The sequence below is a fragment of the Oncorhynchus nerka genome, linkage group LG27, assembly GCF_034236695.1.
Source record: "Oncorhynchus nerka isolate Pitt River linkage group LG27, Oner_Uvic_2.0, whole genome shotgun sequence".
Taxonomy (NCBI): domain Eukaryota; kingdom Metazoa; phylum Chordata; class Actinopteri; order Salmoniformes; family Salmonidae; genus Oncorhynchus; species Oncorhynchus nerka.
The window spans coordinates 59,985,246-60,001,827 of NC_088422.1; positions in this window are offsets into that span (position 1 = coordinate 59,985,246).

The following is a 16,582-nucleotide window of genomic DNA, read 5'->3' on the forward strand; positions in this document are numbered from 1 at the left end:
CCACATATGTGGATAACTCCATAGATTTAACTCCCTGTCTCTGGTTACCCTTAATGGAGTAAAAAGTACTCTGTCCAATGAACACGTTATCAATAGGGAGAGTATCACTCTCTTGAGGTTTATGATAACTCCAAGTATTGTACATTTTGATTTCAACTATCCTTGATTTATTGTGTAGTGTCTTATATTAGCAAGGTGGGCACTTGAACATACTGGGGTCGTACTTGCAAACGTTAGAAACAGTACAAATGAAACCGTTTCTCTGTCTCAAAATGTGCATCAGCCAATTAAAATGCAATGATTTACTTGCATGGGATAGAATGCTATATTTCAGCTGGTCCCATCAGATAACCTGGCCCACCTTAACCCTAACCTCACCAGATGACAGTGATTATTTCCTGGAACAAGTTTTCGGCCCAAGTGTGGTTTTATTTGGCCCACTAAGTTTTCATCATTGGACATAAAAGACTGTAAAAACATCAGGAAATCAGCTCCAAGGTGATTTTAATTGAAGAAATCTGTTTCTACGTATTCCCACCCATAATAGAGAGGCACGTGATCGTATACAAATGTAAGCAGGATTTGAAATGATTAGGTATTAGTCAAACATTATATCTGTTCGGGCTTCTGTGGTCAATTTGCAGTCTACAAATTATTTGTAATTAAGTTCCAGTCCCCCGACCATCCTCTCAAGAGAAAATTAGCCTGTGGCTGAATCTAGTTGATGATCCCTGATGTAGATAGATGGGAACAAACACTTTAACGTAAGAGTGTCTTATATTATTAGCCCAGAATTATTTTGGTGTTATTACATACAGCCGGCAAGAACTTTTGGATATCAAAGCGACAGTAACTCACTAGCATTGTGATCAGGAATGTGACTTTCCCCGAGTCGGATCCTTTGTTTGTACCCCCCAGGGCAATTGAATTGATTCCAGAGGCTGATTCAAAACACCGACGGCGGAGAAGAGGTATTCGGAGTGGACTTCTAGTCCGACTCAGGAGGAGCGCACACTACCCACCGCTTCCGATATACTGTACAGCCAGTTGGGTTCTCAGTCTGTCGTGCAGACAATAATAAATATCTCTCTGGGAAGAAGGGCGGGGGTGTATGTTTCATGATTGTGATAACATACAGGAACTCAAGTCCTTTTGTTCACCCGACCTAGAATACCTCATAATCAAATGCCGACCGTATTACCTCCCAAGAGAATTCTCTACGGTTAATGTCACAGCCGTGTATATTTCCCCTCAAACCAATACCAAGACGGCCCTCAAAGAACTTCACTGGACTTTATGCTAACTGGAAACCACATATCCTGAGGCCGCATTTATTGTAGCTGGGGATTTTAACAAAGCACATTTGAGGAAAATGCTACCAAAGTTCTATCAATACATTGACCTTAGTACTTGCACTGCTGAAACACTAGACCACTGCTACTCCAACTTCCGGGATGCCTACAAGGCCCTCCCTCGCCCTCTCTTCGGCAAATCTGATGACAACTACATTTTGCTCCTCCCTTCCTATAGACAGAAACTCAAACACAAAGTACCCATGCTAAGGACTATTCAACACTGGTCTGACCAATCAGAATCCACGCGTCAATACTGTTTTGATCACGCGAACTGGGTTATGTTCCGGGTAGCCTCCGAGAATAACATTGACGAATACACTGATACGATGACTGATTTTATCAAGAAGTGTATAGGAGATGTTGTTCCCACTGTGACTTTTAAAACCAACCCTAACAAAAAACCGTGGATAGATGGCAGCATTCGCGCAAAACTTAAAACATGAACCATCGCATTTAACCAAGGCAAGGTGACAGTGAATATGACCGAACACAAACAGTGTAGTTATTCCCTCCGTAAGGAAATCAAACAGGCAAAACATCAGCATAGAGACAAATTGGAGTCGCAATTCAACGGCTCAGACGTATGTGGCAGGGTCTACAGACAATGACAGACTACAAAGGGAAGACTCAACACAACAGTGTGTTGATTACCAGCTGATTACCAGCAATGGGAGTGTGGTGTCAGGAAAGTAACCTCTCACCCAAAGGAGCTGATTGTGGACTTCAGGAAACAGCCGAGGGAGCACCCCCCTATCCATATTGACGGGAACGTAGTGGAGAAGGTGGAAACTTCCTCGTTGTACACATCACTGACAAACTGAAATAATCCACCCACACAGACAGTGTGTCGAAGAAGGTGGGCGCAACAGCGCCTCTTCAACCTCAGGAGGCTGCAGAAAGTTGGCTTGGCATCTAAAACCCTCACAAACTTTTACAGATGCACAATTGAGAGCATCGTGTCGGGCTGCATCACCGCCTGGTACGGAAAATGCACCGCCCGCAACCACAGGAGGGTGGTGCGGTCTGCCCAACGCATCACCGGGGGCAAACTACCTGCCCTCCAGGACACCTACAGCACCCACAGGAAGGACAAAAGATCATCAAGGACAATAACCACCCAAGCCACTGCCTGTTCACCTCGCTATCATCCAGGAGGCGAGGTCAGTACAGGTGCAACAACGCTGGAACTGTGAGACTGAAAAACAGCTTCTATCTCAAGACCATCAGACTGTTTAATAGCCATCACTAGCATTTTAGATGCTACTGCCCTATAAATAGACTTGAAATCACTGGCCACTTGAATAATGTTCTACATATTTTGCATTACTTATCTCATATGTATACGGTATTCTATTCTATTATAGCTTAGTCTATGCCGCTCTGACATTGCTTGTCCCACAATTTATATATTCTTAATTACATTCCTTTATTTCAGATGTGTGTGTATTATGTGTTTTGTTATGAAATTGTTAGATATGACTTGTTAGATATTTCTGCACTGTTGGAGCTAGAAACACAAGCATTTCGCTGCACCCACAATAACATCTGCTAGACATGTGTATTTGACCAATAACATTTGATTTGATTTGAAGAGTTTCCTTTAACAAAGTCAAGCTCTCTTGTTTAATCGTACAGATGGCAGTATTCCAGTAACAGTGTTAGTTATTTAAGAAGTGTATCACTCACCTCACAAGGGGTGGCACACTGTAGGCTAAGGCTACCATTCAAATATAGTCCTACATATTAGGCCTACACTAATTGTGGTAGTGTATGGTAAAGAGAAAATAAGTGCATAAAAGAAACCTTGTAAATGAAGATAACGATTACATTTTATGGGGAGCTTCTTGTTGGAGTCCCTCTTGCAGACCAACACATAGGCTACCTGCACTGCTACATAAATAACTGTCGCTACTATAGGCTATATTGCATAGACGTGTAGGCTACACTTACATGCACAACTATTTATATGCATTTTTATAATCATCTACTTTGTTATGTGACAACAGTGGAACTTTTTTTCCTCAAATAAAAACCTCTCCCCAAAAGGGAATTCAATCATCGTACCTTGCCATCTCTGGGCTTTCCTCATTAGTGGAACGCTCCACCAATTAGTGATAGCAGTTAGGGTAAATTACAGATATTTGACAATTACCACGAGTGTCTTCCACTGTTTTTTACGATGCACGAATATACACGCACTGCACAGTTTATTAGGTACACCACCCTGTTCTCGAAAATGGATCGCTCCTACAGACAGTGAGACGTGGCCGTGGCTTGCTGTATAAATCAGGCGGACAGGCATCGAGGCATTCCGTTACTCTGTGTGTCAGATCGAACCCCACAGATCCTGCCTAATTCCGTTAGATCATTCAGAGATTCCCAGTTACTTTGAACATTACATTGGGTTGGCCCCTGCTAAAACATTGTCATCTTAGATTAGGATACCGCTAAATTCAGTGATGGAAGTCACAGGAGAAAAGTGGCACATTTTCACATCTCTATCTATGAAGTGTTGAAATGATTATGCAGTGCCTTTTCGAGTAAGATAATGCCTTCCATCCATTATTGTTGTTCAAAGTGCCCCACGCAAAAGACAACCGTTATGAAAACATTTACACCATCCTATACATCATAATATTTACATCACAGCAAGCATATAACCTATGCCCAAGGCTCATCACATTTGTTTTGAAACCTCTCTTCTTCAACTTGTTCACTATCGTGTCACAAATAAAAATCAACCTAAATTAGTAATTGAGTAAACATTTAATCAACAATCTATGTATATTTCAGAGCTTTTATAGTTCTAGTTGTCGGTGTTAATAATTATGCTCAGTGCTCAAGTTAAATGTTTCTCTCACTCGGTCGGTTGCCATGAAACACCTCATCAGTCGCTACCAGGGAGGGTTAGGATTAGTGTGTGAAATTCGTCGAAAGCTCTCAACATACCCGGTAAGAAATTAAAGATGAATAAGTGTTGCGTACAATCAGGATGCCCACTGAATCCTATGAAGTCAAAGACGAAAAGGTAGGCCTCAGTGGAAGGTGGTGGGAGGAGCTATAGGAGGACGGGCTCATTGCAATGGCTGGAATGGAATATTGTAACGGTATCAAACACATCATACATATGGAAACCATATTCCTTCCATTTATTCCATTCTAGTCATTACAGTGACCCTGTCCTCCTGTAGCTCCTCCCACCAGCTTCCTCTGGTAGGCCTACCGCCCCTCCCCCCAACTCAACCATTGATTATGTCCTATTAATACTTTGTTTACCCGCTAGTTTCATGTTTAAAGCATAGCATGTTTAATTCTGGTCCGACGTCAAAGCCAAACGTTTACTACAAAAGTACAAGTTACTGACAAAATATAGGAAACCGTTGAGAAAATTGGGGGATACAAGGTATATTGAAAGCATGTCCCACTGGGCACGCCACGTCATTTTAACGTGAATAATTGGGTCATATTTGCTTAAGACGATCAATGAGATTAGAACCTACGTTCACCCACTCAAAAAAGACAGACAATAGCAGCAGTTCCAATGTGTTATCACTAAGCTTTCAATCATCTAAAAGCACAACTAAATTCCAATTGAAAAATGTCACATTTTTGGTTTTAGTCGTCACCCAAATGTTTATCACTGCATTTTCAGGCATATAAAAGCACAGAAAAGTTCAGATGGAAAACAGCGTCAGATATTTTGTTTATTCATGCGACAGATTAATGTGTTATCACTGTGCTTTATCTACGGGCACAACCAAATGACCTGGACTGAAGTTGAGATTCAATTAAAAGTACATGGTGCAAGTGATCAATGTCATTCGAGATTCTGTGCAGATTATTACAGTGAATGTGAAGAGCTCCACAGACCTGCAATGATCTCTGCATGCTATATTGAACATGCATGCTTTATATGATTACATAAGACCTTTAGTTACAGTAAACTCAAAATGTGGCCATGAATGTGGTTGAATGTTTCAATTTCTAGTTTTATTTGTCACATGCACAGTGAAATGCTTAACTTGCAAGCCATTCCCAACAGTGCAGTATTCCAAATCAAAATAGTATAACTAAAAAAAACATGAGGAAGAAAATAACTGGATACTGGACTTCCTGACGGGCCGTCCCCAGGTGGTGAGGGTAGGCAACAACATCTCCACCCCGCTGATCCTCAACACTGGGGCCCCACAAGGGTGCGTTCTGAGCCCTCTCCTGTACTCCCTGTTCACCCACGACTGCGTGGCCACGCACGCCTCCAACTCAATCATCAAGTTTGCGGACGACACAACAGTGGTAGGCTTGATTACCAACAACGACGAGACGGCCTACAGGGAGGAGGTGAGGGCCCTCGGAGTGTGGTGTCAGGAAAATAACCTCACACTCAACGTCAACAAAACTAAGGAGATGATTGTGGACTTCAGGAAACAGCAGAGGGAACACCCCCCTATCCACATCGATGGAACAGTAGTGGAGAGGGTAGTAAGTTTTAAGTTCCTCGGCATACACATCACAGACAAACTGAATTGGTCCACTCACACAGACAGCATTGTGAAGAAGGCGCAGCAGCGCATCTTCAACCTCAGGAGGCTGAAGAAATTCGGCTTGTCACCAAAAGCACTCACAAACTTCTACAGATGCACAATCGAGAGCATCCTGGCGGGCTGTATCACCGCCTGGTACGGCAACTGCTCCGCCCACAACCGTAAGGCTCTCCAGAGGGTAGTGAGGTCTGCACAACGCATCACCGGGGGCAAACTACCTGCCCTCCAGGACACCTACACCACCCGATGTTATAGGAAGGCCATAAAGATCATCAAGGACAACAACCACCCGAGCCACTGCCTGTTCACCCCGCTATCATCCAGAAGGCGAGGTCAGTACAGGTGCATCAAAGCTGGGACCGAGAGACTGAAAAACAACTTCTATCTCAAGGCCATCAGACTGTTAAACAGCCACCACTAACATTGAGTAGCTGCTGCCACCACACTGACACTGACTCAACTCCAGCCACTTTAATAATGGGAATTGATGGGAAATGATGTAAAATATATCACTAGCCACTTTAAACAATGCTACCTAATATAATGTTACATACCCTACATTATTCATCTCATATGCATACGTATATACTGTACTCTATATCATCTACTGCATCCTTATGTAATACATGTATCACTAGCCACTTTAACTATGCCACTTTGTTTACATACTCATCTCATATGTATATACTGTACTCGATACCATCTACTGTATCTTGCCTATGCTGCTCTGTACCATCACTCATTCATATATCTTTATGTACATATTCTTTATCCCCTTACACTGTGTATAAGACAGTAGTTTTGGAATTGTTAGTTAGATTACTTGTTGGTTATTACTGCATTGTCCGAAGTAGAAGCACAAGCATTTCGCTACACTCGCATTAACATCTGCTAACCATGTGTATGTGACAAATAAGATTTGATTTGAACTGAATGTAAGCTATATACAGGGTCAGTGCCAGTACCAAAAGTACAATGTGCAGGGATACTGGAGTAATTGAGGTATATACTGTATGTACTGTACATGTAGGCACGGATTAGTAGAGTAGTAGAGTGACTGATAGCAGGATATGGCAGCAGTATAAGTGGTGGGTGGTTGTGTGCATGGTGGTGAGTGTGTATATGTGTATGTGAGTGTACAGTATTTGTGTGATTGTTAGTGTGAGTATGTGTGTGTGTGTGTGTGTGTGTGTGTGTGTGTGTGTGTGTGCAAGAGTGTCAGTGTAGGCGTGAAAGGTGGACATGCAGTACATGTAAACAGGGCTGAAAAGTGACTGGTATCAGCCCGTCTGGTGTTCAACCTTCCCAAGTTCTCTCACGTCACCCCGCTCCTCCGCTCTCTCCACTGGCTTCCAGTTGAAGCTCGCATCCGCTACAAGACCATGGTGCTTGCCTACGGAGCTGTGAGGGGAACGGCACCTCAGTACCTCCAGGCTCTGATCAGGCCCTACACCCAAACAAGGGCACTGCGTTCATCCACCTCTGGCCTGCTCGCCTCCCTACCACTGAGGAAGTACAGTTCCCGCTCAGCCCAGTCAAAACTGTTCGCTGCTCTGGCCCCCCAATGGTGGAACAAACTCCCTCACGACGCCAGGACAGCGGAGTCAATCACCACCTTCCGGAGACACCTGAAACCCCACCTTTTTAAGGAATACCTAGGATAGGATAAAGTAATCCTTCTCTCCCCCTCCCTCCCCCTTAAAAGACCTAGATGCACTATTGTAAAGTGGCTGTTCCACTGGATGTCATAAGGTGAAAGCACCAATTTGTAAGTCGCTCTGGATAAGAGCGTCTGCTAAATGACTTAAATGTAATGTAAATGTAATATATAAATAATATACTAATGGTAATATTTACATGTAAACAGGCGTAATAGTGACCAGTAGCAGGATAAACAGATAGGTACTAATGCTAATGGCAATCACTAACTAATAAACAGCAGAGCAATGGAAATAATAAATCAAATCAATTTAGCAGCAGCGTAGGTGTGAAGGGGTGTTTGGGTTTATGAATGTGGCATCAGTAATGAGGGTGTATGTGAGTGTGTGTATGGGAGTAAGAGTGACAGTGAGGGTGTGTGTGTCTGAGTGGGTAGAGACCTGTGGAGGAGCATAGTCGGTGTGAGTAGTTGTTAGTTATTTAACAGTCTTATGACAGAGGAACTTGAAGACGATCAGCTCTTGGAGAGGGAAATGTGGATCTGTAGATCTGTTGGGGCGGTATTAAAGATATTGGAGTGGGTCTCGGGTGTTTTGGACAATGAAGTTGCTGTGTGGCATGACCAGTCTTTCAAAACACTTCATGATTACAAATGTGAGTGCTACAGGGCAGTAGTCATTGTTGCAGGTAGCCTTAGAGTTCTTGGGAACAGGAATTATGGTGGTCAGTTTGAGACGTGGGGATAACAGACTAGGACAAGGAGAGGTTGAATATGACTGACGGTTCCTGCCTGCTGGTCTGCGCAAGCCCTGAGAACATTCCCTGGAATACCGTCTGGCCCTGCGGCCTTGCGAGTGTTGAACAGATTAAAAGCCTTACGCACGTCGGCCTCGGAGAGCAAGATCACTCAGTGGGTGCCCTCATGCACGGCTCTGTGTTGAATTTGTTGAAGCGTGCATAAAATGCATTGAGTTCGACTGGTAGAGAGACATCATGGTTAGGTGTTCGTTTTAAATCCGTAATGGACTGTAGCCCCTGCTACACTGGAGCCGGTGTAATAGGATTCCACCTTGTTCCTATATTGACTTTTTGCCTGTCTGATGGCTCTGCAGAGGTTGTAGCTGGACTTCTTGAATGTGTTTGTGTCCTCAGCTGTAGCCTTGGGGTGTTACATTAGTTTGTAAGATAGCCTTAAAGGGATAGATCACCCAAATTACATATTAGTTTCCTTACCATGTAAACAGTCTGTGGACAAGGTATGACAGCAATCCATGGTTGATTATTTTCCCTGGCACTGTTTTCCACCTTTTAGCATTGTGGCACAAATCCAATCCAAGTCATAGTACCTATATTAGCATTTGTCACACATCATGTTCAAATCATCTACAAGTGACTTTGTTGAGCTTCACAATACATTTGAGATATTTTCAGATGATTTGGAATTGATGCGAAGAATGCTAAGATAGTTTCCCTGACATGAATTGGATTCAACATTTGAAGGAGATGTATCTTCTGCTTGGATAATTCCATCTGTGCCACTGACTTAGGGATGGATTATGTTCCGTGGAGCAGAGCAGGTGACTCCAAGAGCAGACTCAGACGAGGAGATTGGGATAAGGTATCCAAGGTTATTTATTAAAAAGCAGGGGGAAGATGGGGTGCAGGCTTGGGCGGGTTGCAGGAAGCCAGGTTCTGAGGCTGAAGCTGGAGCGAGGGGAGTTGGGGTTGGGTAAGTAGGTCCGGAACGGAATCCAAGGAAGCAGTGGAGTGGGTGTTCTGGGCAGGGTGGCAGAACTGACGAGACGTGGGGCTGGAGACAGGGACCAGAGTCAGAGCGGATGGAACTGTTGCGGAGAGAACACAGCGTCAGGCAAGGGAAAACGGACACAAGATGAAAACAGGATCTATGCATTAGCCAATGGCTAAAACGCAGACTGACTGAGCAGAGGCTACAATCTGGCAGCGTGGAAGAGGCAGGGCTTAGTATTTGTAGAGGTCTTGATTATGGAACAGGTTGCAGCTGGTGGGGATCTGCTCTAACTCCAGCACACCTGTCTCCGCCCAAACAATCACACACACACACACACAGAGAGACCGAGAGAGCACACTGGGGGAGTGGCGGCAGGTCAAGAAGACACAGGATGAGCAGTAGAGGGCGTGGCTGGAGCAGATGTAACAGTACCCCACCCCAAGTGGCGCCCGACCTGCCTTATCTGGGTGTAAGTTGTAGAAATCACGTAAGAGGGAGGGGTTCAGAATGTGACAGCGGGGCACCCAGCAGTGCTCCTCAGGCCCGTATCCTTCCCAGTCCACCAGGTACTGCCAGCCGCGGCCCCGATGGTGCACGTTCAGAAGCTGCCGGACGGTATAGGCAGGATGGTCATCGATGAGCCGAGGGGGTGGAGGAGCTGCTACAGGAGGAGACAGGGGACTGGAGCTGACAGGTTTAATCAGGGATACATGGATGGTAGGGTGAATCTTAAGAGAGGCTGGGAGTTTCAGGTGCACAGTAGAGGAGTTAATGACAAAGGGACCAATGAATGTTTCCTGGAAGCCACCTTCAAAGTCAAGTCCTTCGACAAGAGCCATACCTTTTGGCCTGGAGTGTAGACTGGAGCTGAGGCACAGCAACTGTTGGCTTGGGACTGTGTCCTGGTGGAGGCACGGAGAAGGGAAGCCCGGGCTCTCCTCCAGGTGTAATGACAACACCGCATATGGTCATGGACTGAGGGAACTGCCACCTCAACCTCTTGGGCAGGGAACAAGGGGGGTTGATAACCCAGAGCACACTCGAAGGGTGACATAGCTGACGAGGCATTGATGGGGGTGTTGTGGGCATATTCCACCCAGGGTAGCTGAGCACTCCATGAGGAAGGGTTAGCCAAAGTCACGCAGCATAGGGCAGTCTCCATCTCCTGGTTGGCCCATTCAGTCTGGCCGTTGGTCTGGGGGTGATATCCAGATGAAAGACTAACATTAATGCCAAGTGCTGAACAGAAGGATCTCCATACCTGGTATATGAACTGGGGTCCCCTGTCGAAAAACGATGTCAGTAGGAATGCAATGGAGCCGAAACACATGGGATACCAGCAGGCCCGCAGTCTCACTGGAGGATGGAAGCTTGGTGAGGGGAATGAAGTGAGCCGCCTTGGAAAATCTGTCTAATGGTGAGGATGACTGAGTTACCGTTAGATGGGGGAAGGCCAGTGACGAAATCCAGAGCCATGTGTGACCAGGTACGACTGGGTATGGGAAGAGGGCGAAGCAGACCGGAAGTGAGTTTAGTGGAGGTTTTTTTCCGGGCACAGACCGAGCAGGCTGAAACGAACTCCCGGACATCTCTCTGCATAGTGGGCCACCAAAAGCGTTGATGCAGGAAGGCAAGAGTCCGGTTCATACCAGGGTGACAGGTGAGGTGAGTAGAATGGGCCCACTGAAGAACTTCAGAGTGAACTGAATCTGGAACAAGCAGAGCCTTTCTAGGACTGTTACCTGGGTCAGGTCATTTCTGCTGAGCCTTGCGAATATGGGACTCGATCTCCCAGGAGACAGCGGCAACGATGCAGGTGGATGGCACAATGGTCTCTGGCTCGGAACCTGTGTTGTCGGTGGTAAACTGGCGGGAGAGGGCATCAGGCTTGGTATTCCTAGATCCGGGGCGATAAGTGAGTGTGAAGTTGAATCTCCCAAAGAACAATGCCCACCTGCCCTGCCGGGAGTTCAGATGTTTGGCGGTCTGAATGTAGGACAGGTTTTTGTGGTACGTCCACACAATGAAGGAGAGAACCGAGCCCTCCAGCCAGTGATGCCATTCCTCAACAGCTAGCTTCACTGCCAAGAGGTGCAGGTGAGAGCTTGCAGGAGAAGAATGCACATGGGTGGACCTTCTGATCAGAGGGTGAACGTTGAGACAGAACAGCACCTACCCCAGTGTTGGAGGCATGGGTCTGGAGACAGGGACCAGAGTCAGAGCGGAGAGAAAACAGCGTCAGGCAAGGGAAACCAGGCACAACATGAAAACAGGATCTATGCATGAGCCAATGGCTAAAACACAGACTGCCTGAGCCGAGGATACGATCGGGCAGTGCTGGAGGTGGCAGGGCTGAGTATTACAGTTTCTCAACTGCTAAAACACAATTTCTGAAACCTTGCTCCATTTCCTGAAAACATTCAACACAAAACCTTATCTTCAAGCACTATTTACATAACCTCTGACTCCTCTCGCAAACTAAAACATTCACCTCAAAACAGTTTTACCTGTAATAAAACACTGCTCTCAAATCATAAACAAAGTGATCAAAATGATATACACTCTCAAGCAGTCAGTAAACAATACACCGAAAAAAATAGAAAACACATTGTTCAAAACTTACAATTCTCAGGGAGAAGTACATTTTTAATCTAAAAAAAAGTCATATTTTTCCGTCATTGTCTTTTGATGAACGAAAACATGTTCTATCATAGTAGCTCAAAATTGATCAGAAATTACTACTCTGCTTTGCTCTTTGCAATTTTGTTTTTTGTTCTTCCTCCTCCTTGTACCCCTATTTTTACAATACTCTACCCTGCATCTCACAAACTTGTCCTTTGTCTCTGTGATACTGTAATTCTTGTTCTTTGTTGATATGAACCTGCAACCAGTCAAAGTCTATTGAGCAGTCAGTACTGTTAATAAATGGAAAGCACAATGTTCAGGGCCATACAATTTGTCCATTGTACAGTATACAGTCTACAATGCACTGTACTACAGTATACAATACTAAAAGGGACAAAAATCAAAGGAGTAAACATGTGATCAATGTGCTTCTTCTTGTCTTTGGGCTGGGTCAGGCCAGAGCACTTTGTCGACATCACAAGCAATATTGTCCCTCCTGAGGCAACGGGGGAAGAAGCCTCTTGTGTGCCGTTCCAGCCCTGACATAATTCCTCACCTATATCACCACAGGCTAAATCCATGGCTTGTAGCAGATTTACTCTGGTGTAGGGTTGTCTATCATACACTTTCCATCTCCAAGAGGAGAAAAACTCCTCAATCGGATTCAGGAAAGGCGAGTATGGAGGGAGGTACAAGTTCATAAACTGCCCATTGATGTTAAACCATTCCCTTACCTGAGCAGCTCAGTGGAAACTGACATTGTCCACCACTATCACATAGGTGGGAATGGGATTCTCATTTAGCTCTTGACTCTGCTGCTCTTGAACCTGCTGCTCAAATAAAATATCTCTTAGATTGGCAATAAATCTTAGAAGGTGCTGGGTGTTATATGGCCCGAGTGTAACATGGTGATGTAGACTGCTCCTCCGCTCTCTCCACTGGCTTCCAGTTGAAGCTCGCATCCGCTACAAGACCATGGTGCTTGCCTACGGAGCTGTGAGGGGAACGGCACCTCAGTACCTCCAGGCTCTGATCAGGCCCTACACCCAAACAAGGGCACTGCGTTCATCCACCTCTGGCCTGCTCGCCTCCCTACCACTGAGGAAGTACAGTTCCCGCGCAGCCCAGTCAAAACTGTTCGCTGCTCTGGCCCCCCAATGGTGGAACAAACTCCCTCACGACGCCAGGACAGCGGAGTCAATCACCACCTTCCGGAGACACCTGAAACCCCACCTCTTTCAGGAATACCTAGGATAGGATAAAGTAATCCTTCTCACCCCCCCTTAAAAGATTTAGATGCACTATTGTAAAGTGGCTGTTCCACTGGATGTCTTAAGGTGAACGCACCAATTTGTAAGTCGCTCTGGATAAGAGCGTCTGCTAAATGACTTAAATGTAAATGTAAATGTAGAACACCATGGTTGCTGATAGCAGCACAGATTGTGACATTGCCACCTCGTTGACCAGGGACTTCAACAATGGCCCGCTGTCCAATCATGTTTCGGCCTCTCCTTCTCCTCTTTGTTAGATTGAAGCCTGCTTCATCGACAAAGATGAACTCATGGGGTCTGTCCAAGGATTCCAAGTCAAATATTGTCTGTGTAGAAATACAATATACTGTATGTAGGATTTTGTAAGTCGTACAGAGACAGTGCTATACTGTAGAGTACAATTAGGCTTCTGATTCACATACATTGTATGTACTGAAGAGTAATGTCATTCACATAGTATGTGTTAGTTTACATAGTATACATAGCATACATAGTATGCTCACACTGTCGATTCCCTGGAAGTGTGTGTTGTCTTGTATCACTCATTCCTGGATTTCTCTGAGTTGTATTGCATTATCTTGAAGGATCATGCCAACTATAACGGCCTCTTGCTCCCGAGTGAATATAGCTGTCCTTCCACCTGCATGTGGCAGCCTTGCAATTCTACAAAAAGTAGCTGTGCAGTTACAAAACATATTCATGCAGTACAATACATACAGTGATTAACTTTACAAATGTCTATTGAAACAGCTGCATATAGTGTAGTACTGTAAATTTGCAATTACAAAAATACAGTAGTATACTGTACCTGTTCTCTTCTCTGAATGTCCTTACAACTGAGAACTTTTTTCAGCCAATGGGTTTTAGTGATTTAGCAATTGAGAAAAACTGTAGTAGGGGTCTTGATCATGGAACAGGTTGTAGCTGGTGGGGATCTGCTCTGACTCCAGCACACCTGTCTCTGCAAACACAATGAGAGAGAGAAAGAGGGGGGAGGGAGAGAGAGAGGGAGAGGGGGCGAGAGAGAGAGAGAGGGGGGGGGAGAGGGAGGGAGCGAGAGAGAGAGAGTGGGGGGGAGGGAGAGAGATAGAGAGAGGAGGGAGAGAGAGGGGGAGAGGGAGAGAGGGGAGAGAGAGAGAGAGAGAGAGAGAGAGAGAGAGAGAGAGAGGGAGGGAGAGGGAGAGAGAGAGAGCACGCGTGCACTGGGGGAGTGGCGGCAGGTCAAGAAGACACAGGATGAGCAGTAGAGGACAGGAGCAGATGTAACAGGATTTAATTCGTATCGCAGAAGTATGGCGGAAAATCCGCATTATAGGTAATTTGACATTTAAAGACAATGTTCCTGCGTTCGCGGAGACCGCATTCACGGTAAAGGCTGCATACAGTACGTCGGCTTAATTGGAAATTGGATCTTCCGCGATATGGATTGAATCAAGCCTTAGTCTGGCTTTTACTTCCAGTTTGTCTACCAATGAATCATTCATACAATATGTTGGATACCCGTCTCCATCTCAACCAAAAATCAAAGTTAAAGAATAGGACTAAATCAAATCAAACTTTAAATGCACTTTAAATAAACTTTGATTTGATTTAGTCCTGTTCTTTACCTTTGATTTTTTGTTGAGATTGAGACGTGAATCCAACACATCAATTATTAATTTGTAGACAAACTTAAATTAAAGCCCGACTAAGTCAGTGGCACAGATGGAACTATCCAAGCAGAATGTCGATATTGATGTCTATTTCAAGTTGAATCCTAGGGTGAATTGAAGCAATAGCTGTTAAGGACTTTGTAAATGCGTTATACCGGTAACTTCCAAAATAATGAAATAACGGGATACAAAGTATATTGAAAGCAAGTTCTTCCACATAGGTATGGTTCCTTAAGCAATTAACATCGCATCATGCTTCGGGTCATGTATAAAAATGCTGGTCAGGCCATTTTTTATTCTAACATGGCTATGCCCCCATAGGAGGACAATGCCACCATCCACAGGGCACGAGTGATCACTGAATGGTTTGATGAGCATGAAAACGATGTTAACCATATGCCGTGTGTTTGTCTCAGTCACCAGATTTCAACACTTATAGGAGATTCTGGAGTGGCGCCTGAGACAGCGTTTTCCACCACCAGCTGTTCTGACTCATGGTGGCCCAATACCCTATTAAGACACTTTATGTTGGTGTTTCCTTTATTTTGGCAGTTATGTGTAAGCCTAAATAGCATAATGGATGAGATGAGTGATAAAGTATGTTCACATTTCATTTGTCCGATTTAGACCTACCCTTTGGAATAACTTTGATAGCAACACTGAATCTATTTAGTTTTTAAGTGGAGATCTCTCAACAATCATTGTTACGATAGCACATTGGTAATAGTCCGTAACAAAAATCATAGCTATGCAGGGCTTGGTTAAAACCCTGGATGTGAGACCAAAGGGTAGCTGTAGATAGATCATTGCTCCAGTAGGAGGTGCTGCCCAGCCTTCAGAAAGTATTCATACCTCTTGACCTATTCCACATTTTGTTGTGTTACAGCCTGGATTCAAAATTGATTACATTTTTTTTCTCTCACCCATATACATGCAATACCCCATAATGCCAAAGTGACAACTTGTTTTTAGAAATGTTTGTAAATGTATTGGAAGTTAAATACAGAAATGTCTCATTTACATAAGTATTCACACCCTGAGTCAATAGAATCACATTTGGCAGTGATTACAGCTGTGAGTATTTCTGGGTAAGTCTCTAAGTCTCTCTCTGTACATCTTTGCACACATGGATTGTACTTTATTTACCCATTATTTTCTTCAAGCTCTGTCAAATTGGTTGTGGATCATTGCAAGACAACGATTTTCAAGTCTTGCCATAGATTTTCAAGCAGATTTAAGTCAAAACTGTAACTCGGCCACTCAGTAACTTTCACTGTCTTCTTGGTAAGCAACTCCAGTGTAGATTTGGCCTTGTGCTTTAGGTTATTGTCCTGCTGAAAGGTAAATCCATCTCCCAGTGTCTGGTGGAAAGCAGACTGAACCAGAATTTCCTCTAGGATGAATGTGCTTAGCTCCATTCCGTTTCATTTTTACCCTGAAAAACTCCCCAGTTCTTAATGATTACTAGCATACCCATAACATGATGCAGCCACCACTATTCTCGAAAATATGGAAAGGGGTACTCAGTAATGTGTTGTATTGGATTTGCCCCAAACATAACACTTGGTAGTCAGGACAAAAGGGAATTGCTTATTGACACAAGACAGTTCATCTTGTAATATGTAATTCATTTGTAAAAAATTCAAAAAACAATTGCACTTTGAGATTTTGTGGTTTTGTGTATAGGCCAATGACAAATATAAATGTAATCCATTTCATATTTAGACAG